Source organism: Lycorma delicatula, chromosome 9, assembly GCF_047948215.1.
Source record: "Lycorma delicatula isolate Av1 chromosome 9, ASM4794821v1, whole genome shotgun sequence".
NCBI lineage: Eukaryota > Metazoa > Arthropoda > Insecta > Hemiptera > Fulgoridae > Lycorma > Lycorma delicatula.
The window spans coordinates 90,682,816-90,699,500 of NC_134463.1; the positions used below are offsets into that span (position 1 = coordinate 90,682,816).

The 16,685-nt window shown below is 31.3% G+C and overlaps 1 protein-coding gene across 3 annotated transcripts in view; it reads left to right on the forward strand.

The window, feature by feature from the left end:
• Positions 1 to 16,685, forward strand: part of LOC142330294 (uncharacterized) — a 298,879-nt gene that overhangs the window by 98,651 nt on the left and 183,543 nt on the right. The gene's annotated exons all lie outside the window — the stretch shown is intronic.

Below are 16,685 nucleotides of genomic sequence, written 5' to 3' on the forward strand. Positions count from 1 at the left end.
TTTATAACCTTTTTTGCAATTTTTTTGCAATTTTTTGCAACCTAAAAGTGAAGTGAAAATGTAGAAAAAATTTTAAAAAATAAGCATAAAAACATTATATTTCAGTTTAATTAGATTTGTAATAAAGAATACTTTAAAAAATATCTCGAATTTTGTTAAACAACGTTTTTTTCTTCCATTTGATGAACCGCGGGACTCGAATATATCATTTTTTCCTGAAAAAGGTGGGTTTATGAATCGCACCACTAGGTAGCAGTACCTATCCAGTTTGTGTGGTTTGTTTCTAAGTTTAGTGGAATTTCTCGAATTTTTGTTTAGTTTAATACGTTATTTACTTAAATTTTCTCAGTTAAATTCTTTACAAATTTATCTAGAATTTTTTTTTAATGGTAAATTAACTAAGTTATATTATTATCAAACCTGAAAAAGTGTATTTTCCGACAAAATCTTTTTGTATTTTACTCTGATTTTCTTAAAGCAAGTGATATAGAGGTCTGTTCTGCTTATACAAAAACGAAGATTAAAATAAAATAATTTTCTTTATATTTGTTTTGTTTATATATCATTTAAATTAAATTTTTTCTCATTTTAGTTTTATTTGATTCAAGAAAATTTCATATTCTTACACCCTTATTTTACCGTGCCTTTGGCTTTATTGTAACATTTTATGTTACCTGTTCGTTTTCTTTTTTTTTTGGCGCATATACCGTGACCAGTCATTTCAAGAAAACTATAAATTCATACCATCTCGTGGCTGTATTGAAATATATGTTACGTAAGAAATTTTACTGTTTTGTGTTTTTATACTTTACGATATCCTATGCATGCGCGCGACCGTGTCGGGTACGCATGTGTGTTTGTACACATGCTTGAGTGGTGTAGTAGTACGTAAAATCAGATAAGAAATGTATGTATTATTCGATTATGAATTCATAAATATCTATTAATTAATTTTTTTTACTTTTAAATTTATGTTATTACCCATATAAAAAACACATATGATTAAAATTAATGTTTATTTATTTTTAGATGTAGAAACAGATCCGTTAAGTGTTAGAATATAAAATGTTGAGATGGTTTAATACTCATATGTATTATTGAGAAACCATACTCAAATGTTTGGTTGTTGAAATAGATTTAATTTAGGAATTGGTTTTTATAAAAAAAAAATTAGCTCCATTTCTACTTCCTTGTACGAAGTAAAGTACTGTGATCGCGAAAAATTTCGGTTTTCTGATTTCAACGGAAATATCCATTTTGACTATCCCTCAATCCATCTTTCGGCGTGACATCTATACGTTGATATGTATGTATGTATATACATATATACTCGCTTAACTAAAAAACGATTAGCTGTAGGATGTTGAAATTTTGGATTTAGGACTGTTGTAATATCTAGTTGTGCACCTTCCCTTTTGATTGCAGTCGACTGGACCAAAACTGTCCAAAAAAGCCCAATATCCAATAAATTTGGATTTTGGACTTTTTCTTAACTGCAGTAATTAGTCATCATTGAGAGCTTTTCAACGATATATCATAAGTTGTAGTTATTTTCATTGGTTCCATTGTTATAGCCAAATAAAATTTTAATTAATGAAATATTTGGATCTTACAAGGGGAAGGCACATCGGTTCGAATCCAACTTCATCTCCTTTTTTTAACATTTTTTTTTTAAATTTAAATATATTGATTTGTTAATAATTATTAACGTTTAATTTAAAAAAAAATTACACTCAATAATAATTAATATCAAAAAATATCAGAAGTTAGTAATGAAATAAAATTTTATGTTCTTTTAAAAATGTGTGTATGCAATTTAATAGGCGTTCAAGGAAGTCATGTGTATCTACATCAGATTTTTTACTGAAATATTGAAGAGTAGTCGTTTAATAGTAGTTTATCAATATTATCGCACATAACTACTACTATAAGTATATCTTTCGTAAACTTTTATAAATTGAGCAGATATTCACATAAGTATTTCTGTTACATTATTAACTCTAGGAATGTCATAGGTTTTTCTACGTTACCAAAATCAAGGGGGTTTGTAGGGTCCGCAGAAATAAAATAACAATTGTTAATTGTTGCAGTTTCGATTATTTTTTTTATATCGACTCACTTATTAATAATTCATAAAAAAAAATCGTAAAACTATTTTGAATTACAATGTAATAATACAATAAACAGTAATAACCTGTAAACTAAAAGGCTTGAAATTAATTTTTATTAAGATTATTTTTAGTTTCTTTGCATAATAATGAGATTTTCCAAGGTTATTCAGTCATCAAAACGGAGTCCTCACAATTGTCTCGGGATGTTTCTTGGAAGAAAAAAATATTAAAATTGTTTGCTGGCATTATCTTTTGAGTTGTTTCATCGGTTCTTTAATACATACAACGGCCTCTGCTGTGTGGGAAAACGTTTGGTATTTCTCTTTGTTATTAAATTGATTCTATAAAATCAGTGACGAGTTTTTTAAATCGGTTTTATTCTCGCTTGTTGCTTCAACGTGCGGTTTCTGTAAGTACCCGTTATTATTTTAAGTAAGAATGAGTTGTTTATTTACGAGTATTTATAATTATTTCAGGAAATATTGTACGATCCCCGGTATAAGGCGGCCAATCCGGAGATAATTGTTATACCAGCGTTATAGGTTAACCGCTTTATTTCCAAGATAAAGTGATAAACGAAAAAAAATTACAACCGAGTTATTATTGTAACACAATTATTATTATTTTTAACAGAGTTAAAAATAACAATATTTTCGGTTAAATTAAAATTTATAAAAATAAAATTATGTTGTCGAGTATACGGAGAGTTGAATTAACAAAAATAAAAACAATTAACATTTAATCGAATTGAACGTAAAGTGGAGGACATGAAAATTGACACAAAATTACAATATCCTGCTATAACTCGGCCATTTTTCAACCGATTTAAAAAAGTAAAATGTCATTTTGTTCAAAATAATACCGCTTACTATTTTAGCAAATAACATACATTTCGATAAATTTATATTTATGGAGATGTAACGGATTGAAAAATAAACATGGCCGCTATTTTGTAATTTGCGAAGTTATTTAAGCCGTGATTTTTTGTTAATTTTAAAATTTTATTACTAAGACGCATATCAAGTATTAATGTTATTCCTGTATCCGAACTTGAGATATAAATTCTTTTTTAAAAATAACAAAGTGTTGGACAGGGGGAGAACGAAGGAGAAATTACCATTTTTCCTAAGGATATTTTTTGTTTAGTTTTACAAGTAGAATCCGAAAACGTATAGCCAGTCCATCATTTTAGAAACACTCTGTATATTATGCTGCGTTTATATTTTTGTTGCTGGATTTCATTTTCACGCTGTTGAAATTCATTACTATTCGGTATAGTAATCCACGGTAATTGTACAGTGTTTTAAGCACTTTCCCTTGCAGCCTAATTGAAAATTCAGTACTATATTAAGTAATTTGAATTCAAAATACCGTAAAGTAATATACAGTATTATTTTACAAGATAGAACATAATTACTACCTTACCACAACGCATTTGAATGTGCATTTCTTAACACTTACATTTAAGAATGTTATTTGAAAAAGAAGTAAGTTATTTCTGTTTGCTTGGAGTTCATGTATATATTTTTTTTACATCACCGTGTAATTTTACAGAGCTGAATGAGTTAGCGTTTATTTATTCTGTTCAATTTATTACTAAATAAGTGAAAGTTAAAATGCGTTTCTATAAACGTAGAAAAAAGTAATTTTTTTATATTAGATTACGGTTCTATTTTTTGAGGATATTCTTCTCTCCGCGTGATTGTGAATCGCCCTATAGCGGGGTCGTATTATATTTACTATATAAAAATCAAGTATTATTGTCACAAAACATTCTGAGATTCTAGTATTTTTTAACTCAGTACCTGATTAAATATAGGGTCTTCATAAAAGAACGGTTGGGTTTCTGTATTCAGATCAAAAGCAGTAGGGAAATTTTGAGAAGTTGTCGGTACCCCTGATAGCCTCCAACCCAAAAGTTTGTATATTAGCACTTCAAACCACCACACGGTTTTTGTATTGTTGCTGAGGTCTGTTTAGTTCGTTACTGTGTTCACAGTTCAATATAAAGCACAATGTATTTTGTGGTAGGTTGAAATAGAGTCCGTAATTTTAGTTCATCGTGCAATTCGGCGTGAATTTGGAAAACAGCCACCGCATGAAAATAGTTCGAAGAAATCGAATCTGTTCTGAAGGAAAAATCAACCGGCAGACTTCCAGTATCAGGCGAAACTGTTGAACTATAATTAGAAAATCTGCATTCAGATGTCCTCACAAATTTATCTTTCGTCGAAGCCTCGAGTTAGATATTCCGAAAACAACAATTCACAAAGTTTTACACAAAAGATTGACATTACACGCATATAAAATCCAACTAATGGAGGATTTTAAACCTGATGATGGAGAAAAACGTTTCAATTTTCCACAAAATTAATGAAAACGAATCATCTTTAGACGATATAATTTTTACGGATGAAGCTACATTCCATATTAGTGGATGCGTTAACAGACACGATTCACTAATATGGGGATCTGAAAACTCATATGTAATCTTTGAGAAACGACGCGATACGCCTAAGATAGTGTTTGTTGTAATGTGATGATAAATCGTATAATCGGGCCTTTTTCTTCGCTGAAAAGATTATTAATGGAAATGTTCATTATGTCGATATGTTAAACAATTACCGGTTTCCTCAATCGGATGAACTCGAAAACATACAACGAACTCACTTCCAACAACTTGCCGCATCCCGCACATTAATACATTCGTCAGACCAGGCTTTGAACGGAAAATTTGGACATCGATGAGATGAACCTATACTCTGATCTCCAAGGAGTCAAGACTTGACACCTTGCAATTTTTTCTTGTAAAGGGGTATATAAAGAACATTGTTTATTCGCTAAAAATACGCGAACTACGTCATTTAAAGGAAAGGATTAATGAAGCGATTGTAAGCGTAAAAGAAGATTTGTTAATTCGGGTATGGGCAGAAACTGAGTATCGATTGCCGAGCGACTAATGGTGCATATATTGAAATTAAATAGTTATTTAAAAAAATTGTTTCAGATGATAAATTCGGTAAATAAACAATTGTAATTATTTTTGCTTTCATTTAATCCGTATTCAAATCCATACTATTATTTTATGAAGATCCTGTATTTATTAAGTTTTACCTTATTTTTAGCGATTCTCTCAATCATGATTGTGACAATTACCCTTATGATTAAAATTCTGTAAGTATTATTCAATAAATATTTAAAAAAAATGTAAATAGTGGTATCAATTTGTAAAAGTTGTAAATAGTTGTAGGTAACTTTATTCTTGTTTAACCTCCGGTACCACCGTTAGGTAGAGAATGAGATGAATGATTTGTGTAGCGTGCGTGAAAATGCCATGCCTGATCGGGATTCGAACTCGGGACCTCCGCATGAAAGGCCAAGATGCTACCACTCGAGCCACGGAGGCCGACAGTCGTAGGTAATCTATCTTTTTTTATTTTTTCCCGTTTAGCCTCCGGTAATTACCGATGAGTGGTAGAGGATGAATGAGGATGATATGTGTAGTCTTGTACAATCTCCTTTCGTTAGGCTACAAATTTCTGTTCTGGTACCCGAATGTTTCGGTGTGATTTTAAAGACGTTTCACGTCTAAAAAGTAAATAACATTTTTTTAAGAAACATTACAATTTATACATTATATTTTAAAAAGATTTAACGTAATAAATTATTTATAACATATAAAAATGTTTAAAGTTTTTTAAACTGAAACCTGACAATTTTCTTGGTATATAATATTTACTGCAGCTTAACCAGTAAATGCGCGAAATAATATATTTAACCGATTTTAATAAATGGAATTTTGGTAAGTATTTTTAATGCTAATAAATTTTTTTTTTTTTTAGCTCTTAACACGAGGTGTGCCTTTTAATATTGGGATAGTGTATCACATAAAACTGTCTTGGCAATGCTCGTTAAGAAAAACATTATAATGTTCCATGAGCATTCTACCGAAAATCCTTAGTAATTGATATGTATGTATGTATGTTTGTGCGCGTGCAAGATAAACCACTAGTTAAATAACAAGCTACTTTTAAAACTTTAACGGAAATCTCTCCCTCCACCAAAACCTCTGAAATGACTGACGTTAATTTTAATCGATTTAATTAAATTTAACGTTTAAAATTCATAAATTTCCTACAGTCGCTACAAAATAACTTTACTTTCCGTGCAACAATAAATATGTATTAATTTAATTCAATTAAAAAAAAAACCTAAATCTAAAAAATAATTTTTTTATAAAAAATTATACAATAAATCAATAAGGAAGTTTGCATTCAAGTTTTTTGAATTTGAAGTTTGGGTAATAGTAGTGGAATCATGTAATGTCAATTTTTTATTGAAATATGTTCTTACACTGTTGGTTGTGTGCGATTGTAACATGAATTATTTCGAATATAAACATTAGTAAACCATTCTCATGATTATAAAAATTGTTTATTCGAATTCGAATTAATTGAAAAGTTATGAAATTGAAAAAAAAAACGCTTTTTATAAAATAGTCAAACGAGTTGCATCCGGACAAAATAATATACCAAGTATCCTTTAAAGTTGAGACCAAAATCTAGGAAGTGATTCTACTTAACGTACTGAAGAGAAAATGAACACTCACCGTTGGTCCAAAAACGCATATTTTTTCTGATTGTCTGCCATCTTGTGTTTTTTTAAGAAAAACATTATTTTTCAAGAACGGTTGGAGATAACGTAATAAAATTTTGCACTTTATTTTACACCAACATTTTTTAGTAGGGGAAAAAATAACGATACTCTTCGTTGACAGATTTCAAAATGGCGGTCGTTTCAATTTATCAATCTTAAATATCTTAGAAATTATTAGATTTATCAAATTATGCTCTGTTATGAAAATTATGAAGCAATTTTTTGTGAACAAAACGACACTTAGTCATAAAAATCCGACGACAAACAACAGAGTTATTACAAAAAGTAGGCCTAAACCAATGTGGCAGCCATATATTTTTTTATTGTGGTTTCTGCAAATTTTATTTAGTTATCAAGTAAGTCACGATAATAATAAAAAAACAAGATGGCCGTCATATCGGTTTAGGCATACTTTTTGCAATAACTCTGTTGTTTGTCGTCGGATTTTTACGACTAAGGTGTCATTTTGTTCTAAAAAAAAAATACTTCAAATTTGTATAATGCAACACAATTTAACAAATCTAATAATTCCTAAGATATTTAAGATTGAAAAATTTAAACGGCCGCCATTTTAAAATTTGTCAACGAAGTGTATTGTTATTCTTTTCCTATTAAAAAATCTTAATGTAAAATAAAGTACAAAATTTTATTGCGTTATTTAAACCGCGTTTATTAAAAAACACAAAATGGTGGACAAACAGAAAAATATGAGTTTTCGGGCCTATGTTGACTGGACAATTTTTCTTCAGTATGTTAAGTAGAATCACTTCCTAGAGTTTGGCCTCACTTTTTAAGGACTTTCTGTATATATAACTTTTCTAATTTTTGGATCGATGTATTGTAGTATCGCTTTGTTGACGTTTTTAATTGTGTTTCTATTCTTTAAAACAAAACTGTTTTAAGATTTCGTTTGAATATCTTCTTTTTTTCTTTTTGTTCGTCCGGACCACTTAGGATCACGATTACATAATAGTTTGGAACTTTTTTTGTTTTCCCAAAATTTTTCGTTTTTTTACTCTCTTGTTGCTTTTCTTCCTCGGTTCATTTTCTTCCTGTACTTCTCTTATCCTCTTCTCTGGAAACTTAAATTCTTTGATTAATTTTCTAAATTATTATCTATTTAAACGGGTTCCTTTGGAGATTTTTAAAGTTTTTAGATAGTTTTCTACTTCTTTATACCGGCTATTTTTAATAGTTGTACTGTTATAAAAGTTAAATATTTGTTTTGTTAATTTGTTTACGGTCATTATGTATAAATGACCATAAAATTATAATCTTCTCCGGACGGTGTCTTATTTTTCTGTATTTTTTAAATCTCTGTTTCATATTTTAGTTTTAAAAATTCCGTCCTGGTAATCGGCTCCATATGTAACTTAAAATATTTTTTTCTATCTTAAAAAGGTCTTCATCCGAAAAACGTTTCAATCACTCAGCGCTATATAACGCCTCTGGAAGAATAACAGGTTATTTAATGTCGGAATTTAGTATTATGCGAAAGCGATTTTTTATTATATAAATTTCATGTTGAACGCTAACGCCATTTTCTACGTTCGCTCATTTAGCGCTTCCTTTTTTAGAGCTTTTAACATTATTACTTTTCCCAGATATTTAACTTTTGACACTTTTAATTTTCTGATTTTCGAGAATTTTTGGTGTTTATTTATTTTTCTTTTCGTTGGAGAACGTCTTGTTTTTTCGAAAGAAATTTGTAATCTTATTTCATTAGTGCATTCACTTAATTTCTGGATTTTAATTCGTCCATATATTTTCCAAATATCGCGATATAATCTTCAAAGGCTAATAACATTGTATTTATAATTTTTTTTTTAATCCGTTTCAACATTTTCTACAATATTTAATTTTTCGAGTTCCTTCTTCCATTCTCTAATTACGTGTTTTCTAGAGTGCAGTGAAAGAGGGTCGGAGAAAGTTTGTCTCCTTGTCTGACGCCTGCTTTTATTTCAAACGGTACAGAAAGATCTCCAGAAATTTAACTTTAGATTTTGTATCTGTTAGTGTCTCTTAACTAATGTTAATTGTGTTTGTTTCGATTTTAATTTCTTCTATTATTTTAAATAAAGACTCGCGATGTATGAAACCGTAGGCTTTTTGAAATTCTATAAATATCGTAATTAATTTAGGGTTTAAAATTTTCTGTGCTGCATAATTTCTCTTAAATTAAATAATTTTTTCGCGCAATTTCTTCCGGATCTAAATTTTCCTTGGTATTCGCCTATCTCTTTTTCTATTATCGGCTGTACTTTGTGTAGCGAGGCTTTGGACAGAATTTTTTTACGGAACTGGTAGAAGCGAGATCCCTTTTTAATGATTAATATTTGTTTTATTTCCTTTTTTAAGAAGTGGATATACGAATATTTCGATTTTTCATTCTGTCGGGATTTTCTCCTTTTCCTAGATTTATTTTAGAATGTTTCCAATTTGGAGCCCAATTCATCGTTCGCGTTCTTTAGCATTTCTGCTACTATACAATCCTCTTCAGAAGTTTTGTTATTCTTTAAAAATTTAGTGATTTCTTTCATTTCTTTTAATTCTGGAGGTTGCGAATTTTTAGTTTTTTCATTGTTTTTAATAAATTAAAAGTTTCTTTGGGATCCAAGCAATTTAATAATTTTTGGAAATTATATTATATTAATATTTTTCGAATATCTTATTTATATTAATGTTTATTTTTCCCCCCTTTATGCTGTCCTTCCCAAAACGTTCATCTAATTAGTGACTGTTGATATTATTTACCGGTTACATAATACATATTATGGATTCATTTCAGTAATCTAACCCGTGTTGTAGACGATAGAGAGCCCCAATAATTATCAGTGTGTCTGTTACCATCCTAATTAACTAAGTACGCGAAACTCCCAAAATTTTAATGTACTTATAAATATTCAATGTCCAAAGTGCAATCAAATAAAAGAGAATTTTGAGAACTCCGAGTAACCCGGATATTGGAATTAATGTGGCTTTTGTTTTTTAAACTGAAAAAAATGTTTAATTTTCATGTAATTATTCACGTTTTATCTTAATAAAATTTATAGAGCGTGCCGAGTATATAAAATCCACGGGCACGCTTCAATAGACGAAAAGTTATCGATACTTTTCAATTCCTTCATAAGTCATTGTCTAGAAAATATATTTGGGCTAATCGATTCAGCAGGAGATCGATTCCATTGAAGGGTGGCACTGTAAAATAAATTGCCACTTTGAAGAAGACTGTTTTCAATGATCTGACTTTAAAATTCTTTAAGTCGGAAGCGGAGAAATCAGGTCAGAATGTAGTGAGAATGGATCTAAAAACAAAAATAAAACACAAAACAAAAAAGAATTGACGAAAGGGTTATAGAGAGTAATCAAATAATGTCATGAAGATGTTGCGGTGCGAAAGGTTTTTTAAAAGAATCATCATAAATTCTGAAATTTATTTTAATAGCAGTATAAATAATAATATTATTTTCTGTAATATTAGCTGTCTAAAATTAAAGTTAGTGAATTTAATTAATTTTATAAGAACAAGCAGATTTCCTTTAATCACGTGGTGGCGTGTCCGGAAAATGTTCCTGTCTACGTTTGTGAAATGTACTGGGAGGTACTTGCCACACTTATGGGATTAATTCAGTTCCTCAAAGTAAAAAAAAAAAGTTCACGACAAATATCCCTTTTTTCCCTGTTTAGCCTTCGGGATTCACCGTCAGGTATTACTTCAGAGAATGGAATGATATGTATGAGTGTAAGTAAAGTGTAGTCTTGTACAGTCTCAGTTCGACCATTCCTGAATTGCGTGATTAATTGAAACCTAACCATCAAAGGGTATCACCGGTATCCTAACCATCCTAACCTAACCATCACCGGTATCCACGATTTAGTATTCAAATCCGTATAAAAGTGACTGCCTTTACTAGGACTTGGACACCGAAACTCTCGACTTACAAATTAGCTGATTTTGCGAAGACGCGTTTACCACTAGATCAACCCGGTGGGATAGACAAATATCCTAACTCGCTTTATCTTTCCTCTGTCCTTCACTTTGATTTTTCCAATGAAAATGTATATCTTAAGAACGGATTGAGATATGTTAATGAAATACGGTGTACATTTACTAAACGTCTACAAAATAAATAAGTTGGAAAACTTATTTACTTTGTAGAAGACGTAAAGTCATTTCGGTCTCAACCGTGTTTGCGATCTGGACTGCTCGTGGTCATGATGACAAGTATTAAATTATTGGCTTATGAAATTATTTTTTGTGTGCAAAATTTAATTTTAATAATTTTTCGTCAATGTTAATTTTATATTGATTTTATCGAGTGCCATTTAAGGAAGTCGTAGAAATGTTTAAGTTGCATTGAACGTACCGCGCCTATGAGTCATCATATCACTGCAATCGCTGGCTGCCTCCGCACGGTTAGAGAGTATACTTATACATACGCAGAAAACCAGTATACCTTGTTGAGAATTGCCTAACCCTGCCCCGTCGTTTATGTTTTACTCTTGTTGCATAATAACATAACTGCCGCTTCTAAAATATTTATATATGTTTATCCTTTCTATTTTGTTCGCACTTCATTCTTCCTGTTATAAAATTGGCGTTCCGTCGTCCAGCCAACCTACAGTTTTGTCTGTGGGACGAGTCCTTGTTTACTTATAACAGTTGGGTGTTTCCTTCCTTGTTTGGGTTTGTTCCAACGATTTTGCCTGGCATAGTGTGTTTTTTCTTTTGGGTGTGTAATGTTAAAATAATCGAATAGTTTTTTGCAATTTATATTTAATAAATTATTAAAATGATATTCTTTCATATTGAGTATTTAAATTGTTAATTTTGATGAAATCTCTTCTTTTTAAATTATAAGAGAGAATCTTTTAAACATTTTCCTTTGTTCATTTTTTTATTCAATCTAATTTTATTACCTTTATCGGAATTAAGTTTTAGTTTAGATTAATGTTATCGGCATGGTCACGCAACTGCTTCCTTGTTTATCTTAGGGCGTAACTAACTTTCAGAATTAAAGACAGTTTTTTTTCGAATAAAAATGTTTTAATGTGAATTTATTATTTCAATTATATTATGAACAAATATAAAAATGCTGTTATATTAATGAGCCCAAATGCATCATTAAGCTGAAGAAAGTTAACTTTCTTTAAGTACAGGGTTATCATAAAAGAATGGTTCGGTTTTGAACATGGTTTAAATTAAAACAGAATTACTTACAGTTTCGGTGTTTTATTTTTCAAATTTGTCGTCTCAAAATTTTTTTACATAATTGATAAATTTCAATATGTACGCCCTTAGTCGCTCGACAAATGTCCAAACGATACTCAACTTCTCTCCAAACATTAGTTAACATTTCTTCGTTAATAGTTGTCATTGCTACATTAATCCTGTTTTTTAAGTGGTTTAGGTCGCGAATTTTTTGTGTATAAAAAACGTTTTTGATGTACCCCCACAAGAAAAAATCGCAAGGTGTCGGGTCTGTACTCCTTGGAGGCCAAAGTATGGTCCTTGCCGGCCTATCCATCGATCTCCAAATTTTTCGTTCAAAGCGTCCGTGACCAATGCATTGAAGTGCGGGGGAGCACCATCTTGTTGGAAATGAAGTCGATGAATGTTTTAGAGTTCATCCGGCTGAGGAAAGTAATAATCGGTTAACATGTCAAGATACGTAACTCCATTAATTGTTTTTTCAGCAAAGAAGAAAGGCCCTATTACACGATTTTTCATCACGCCACACCAAACATTAACTTTAGGCGAATCGCGTTGTTTCTCAATAATTGCGTGTGGGTTTTCAGAGTACCATATTCGTGAATTGTGTCTGTTAACACATCCATTCGCATGGAATGTAGCTTCGTCTGTAAAAATTATATCGTCTAAAAACGATTCGTTTTCACTTATTCTGTCCAACATTTCTACAACGAAATTGTAACGTTTTACACCATCATCGGGTTTCAATTCCAGCATGTATCTGGATTTTATAAGCGTGTAATTTCAGTTTTTTATGTAAAACTTTGTGAACTGTTGATTTTGGAATACCTAATTCGACGGGGGATGGACTTCCCAGGACTTCTAATTGCCGATCGTCTAATTAGTTCAACCGTTTTGTCTGGTACACTTGGTCTGCCGGTTGTTTCTGTTTCTTAACCGATCCGGTTTCTTCAAATTGTTTGAACCAACGTGTTATGTTATTTTTGTGTGGTGGATCTCTTCCGAATTCACGTCGAAACGCACGTTGAACTAAAATTACGGATTTTAATTCAGCCATCAATAAAACACACTTTGCTTTGTCTATATCCGAAAAAATAGTAACTCACTAAACTCACCGCAACAACAATACAAGAACTGACGTTGTGGTTACAACTGCTGATAAACAAACTTTTGGGTTGGAGGCTTTCAGGGATACCAATATAACATCTAGAAATTTCCGTACAATCTTCCCATGAATAACTGAAACCGCACCATTCTTTTATGATAACCCTGTATTGAATATTAACTTGTATTGAAGTTTGTTGAACTCAAATGGATGTAATGAAAATATTCCTGTAATATGTACTGGACGCTTTACAAAAAAATTGAATGGGTTTTCAGAGCTGGAGCTAGAAACACTGTAATAAATCGAAAATTATTTCTTTATAGGACGGTTATGTTTGCGATTGGTAAAGTTTTCGATTAGTCAATTTTGAGAATTTGGGTAAGATCATGTCGATGTGAAGACCTATCAGGCAGGATACATGTCTTTAGAGAAGACGAAGGCATGAAAGAATAGAAACAATGTTGATCTTTGTATAGTTTCCTATATAAAACAGAAGATAGTAGTCGAAAACAAAGAAAGAGGGAGTTAACATGTAGGGTTGGACAGTTTTGAAAACCCTTGGAGTTATGAGTGAAGTATATTCGTTGATTTTTTAAATCCGAAAATGTGTATTTTTATGTTTTGCCGTTACTAAAAATTGTAATTATTTTTTTTTAAAGGTATTTAATCTTTTCTAAATGTTGAGAATTTCACGGTCTAAGATTGTAAGAACGGTACATTAAAATGTATTAGAAACTTGTCTGTTTATATACAGCATGATTCAAAAAGGACTTAACAAATTTTAAAGCATATAAAAATTTGTTTAGATAACATACAGATTCGATCGAGGTTTCAATTCGTAGCAAAATACATCACGGTTTGACTCACGTAGTTCATTAGTACTGAATTCGGCCACCAGCGCTTTTGTTAAAAATGGATACAATTACTGGTCCTTGTGTGATTTGATTTCAGGATTTGCAGTCAGCAACTGCATTTCAACGTAATTTTCGTGGAGTACGGTAGGGAGTCTCTTGTAGGCGTACAATTTACTTTTGGCACCAAACCTTTGTTGAGACAGGTTGTTCTGTTAAACATAAAAAATCACCAGGACGCCCACGCATCCCTGAAACTGCTGTGGAACAACTCGGAGAAAGCTTTGCACGTATTTCAAAGAAATCAACTGTAGCTTTGAATCTCCAGAATTTTTACGTGGACTGGCATTCTACAAACTATTGTTTGGCGCTATTACGTAAACGAATGCATTTGAAGCCGTACAAACTAAACGCGGTTCAACACATAGATGACCAAGTTGCTAGGCTGTAGTTTTGTGTGAAAATGACGGGTAAAATTGCAGACGATACATTTTTAGTAATGAATCAACGTTAAACTTAAACTTTACTCAGAGCCTTAAACTTTACGTAGCCTTGCAGCTATGACCATCGTGATAGCTCTAAGGTCAGCGTTTTTGTTATTCCCTAAGGAAACAAAGACTGTACAGTCCATTCTTCTTCCAGAAGACAACCATAAATGGTATCCTTTATCTGGACATGCTTCAAAATTTTCTAATTCCTCAGTTAGATGATGATGATGATGATGATAGAAATGGCGTCCATCTTGGTTATCAGCTAGACGGGGCATCCCACCTTACTACCGCCTAGAAGTTCCAGATTTTCTTGACACTCGCATTCCCTAGTTGGTGGATCGGTCGTGAAAGTCCAATCGCATCGCCACCTCTCTCCTCAGATTTGAACCCGCTAGATCTTTTCTTGTGAGGTTTCATTAAAGATCGGGTTTATGTACCAACTTTTGCCTGCTGATCTTGTTGAGCTAAAACTTCGAATTAATGCCGCATCTGCAAAGATAACGACCGAATTGATGGCTACAGTCTGGAATGAAATCGACTTCAGGTGGGATGTACGTCGCATTACAAATGGAAGCCATATCGATCCAATGCAGATGTCGGGTGTCAAACTTGATATGTTTTTCTATGAAATGAGAGCTCAACTGAATCTGTAAGTTCTCTCAATAAATTTTTATGTCCTTTTAAAGTTATTTTTGAATCCCCCGGTATAACAGTGGGTGATATAAGCGCTTTTTCATTTTATTTATTTTTAGATTATTTGTCTGTTATTTATAAACAGACTAAAACAAATACCTTCATGAATTTTGTTGCAACTTTTTTAATCTCATTAGATACTTGAATTAGTTTAATAAGTTGTGTTTGAATTACCGTTTGAATCTCCGTGCTGTTTAATTTCTGTATCCTTACTTAGAAGTTGTAAATAACTTTTTTATCGTATTTTGTACAGTATGCTTTGCATTAAAATAGTGAATAAAAAAAAGCATCTGAGTAACCTTAATAAAAAAAAATTACTAGTTTTTAACTTAATAGCGTAGTTTAGAGATTTACTTTAATTTTTATATTATAGTGTACAACAAAAATAATTTTTACTTTATTTTTTGTTTGAAACATTTAATGAATAAAATTTCATTCGTTTAAGGCCTTGTCTTAAAAGTAAAATCAAGGTAATCGGCATAGATCGGAGAGGAGTGCTATGTGAGCGCCTCGGTCAATTTTCTATAATCCTTAATTTATCCCAGGGAATTGAAGTATCTGGTTTTCTGCTCCGCAAGCTCTAACCCTTATCATAACAACATAAACCTTTGCCTTTCTCTTCATCCTTTAATACGATCCATAAACTCTTCGATCCTTTTTCTTCCTCTTGCTTTATTTCTCACTAATACATCCTGCAGATTACATTTGAGGAAAATTTATATTTTTAATGGTGTAAAACTAATACTATTTTTTGTTCAACTTCATTTTTCTTATTGTAGCCAAATACAGGATTTTGCCATTCTTTTTTCATATGGTTATTTTTCAGAAATTCTATTATTTTTTATTAAAGGTAAGATCTCACAAACGTATCAAACTTCAAACTGAAATTTACTTTTTCAGTCTTTTACTAAATCCATCCTGTTAATTGATAAACCGTCTTTTCTATCACAGTATCTGTCTTTTTTGACTCGTAATTTTTATCACTTTTTCTCACTGGTATTTTTAGGTAGATTTCATAAAAAAGCTACCTATTGTGATTGGTACCATGATTCGACTTCCGGAAAATTTCGACATATATCTGCGTTTCACAACCCCCAGACCCCAAAACCACCGTCAGCTCAGAAGTTTTTATATGTATATTCACTTTCTTGTGGACACGATAACTACCGTAATTTTGCACCAATCACTTTCAAATTGATACATAAAATATAACTACCCAAAATCTCGGTCCAGTTCGTTAACGAGCAAAATCGTACTATGGGAGTGGAAATTGGGAGCTCTTTCGAAAAATACAAAAATCGTCATAACTTTCTTATTAAGTAAATTATCGAACTCGTTTAAAGTTCCTATTATTCTTTAGATAAGTGCCTAAAACTTTACGTAAAGTTTTTTGATATCACCAACCATTGGCCCACGGAGTTGAAAAATGAGGTTACGAATATAAAAAAAAAATCATACTTCCCTTAATGGGCACCGTATCGAATCGTTTTAAAGTGATCGTTAGTCCTCTAAACATTACCTGTAACTTTTATCTGAAACAATTTTTTATATGAGCAACTCTGGCAA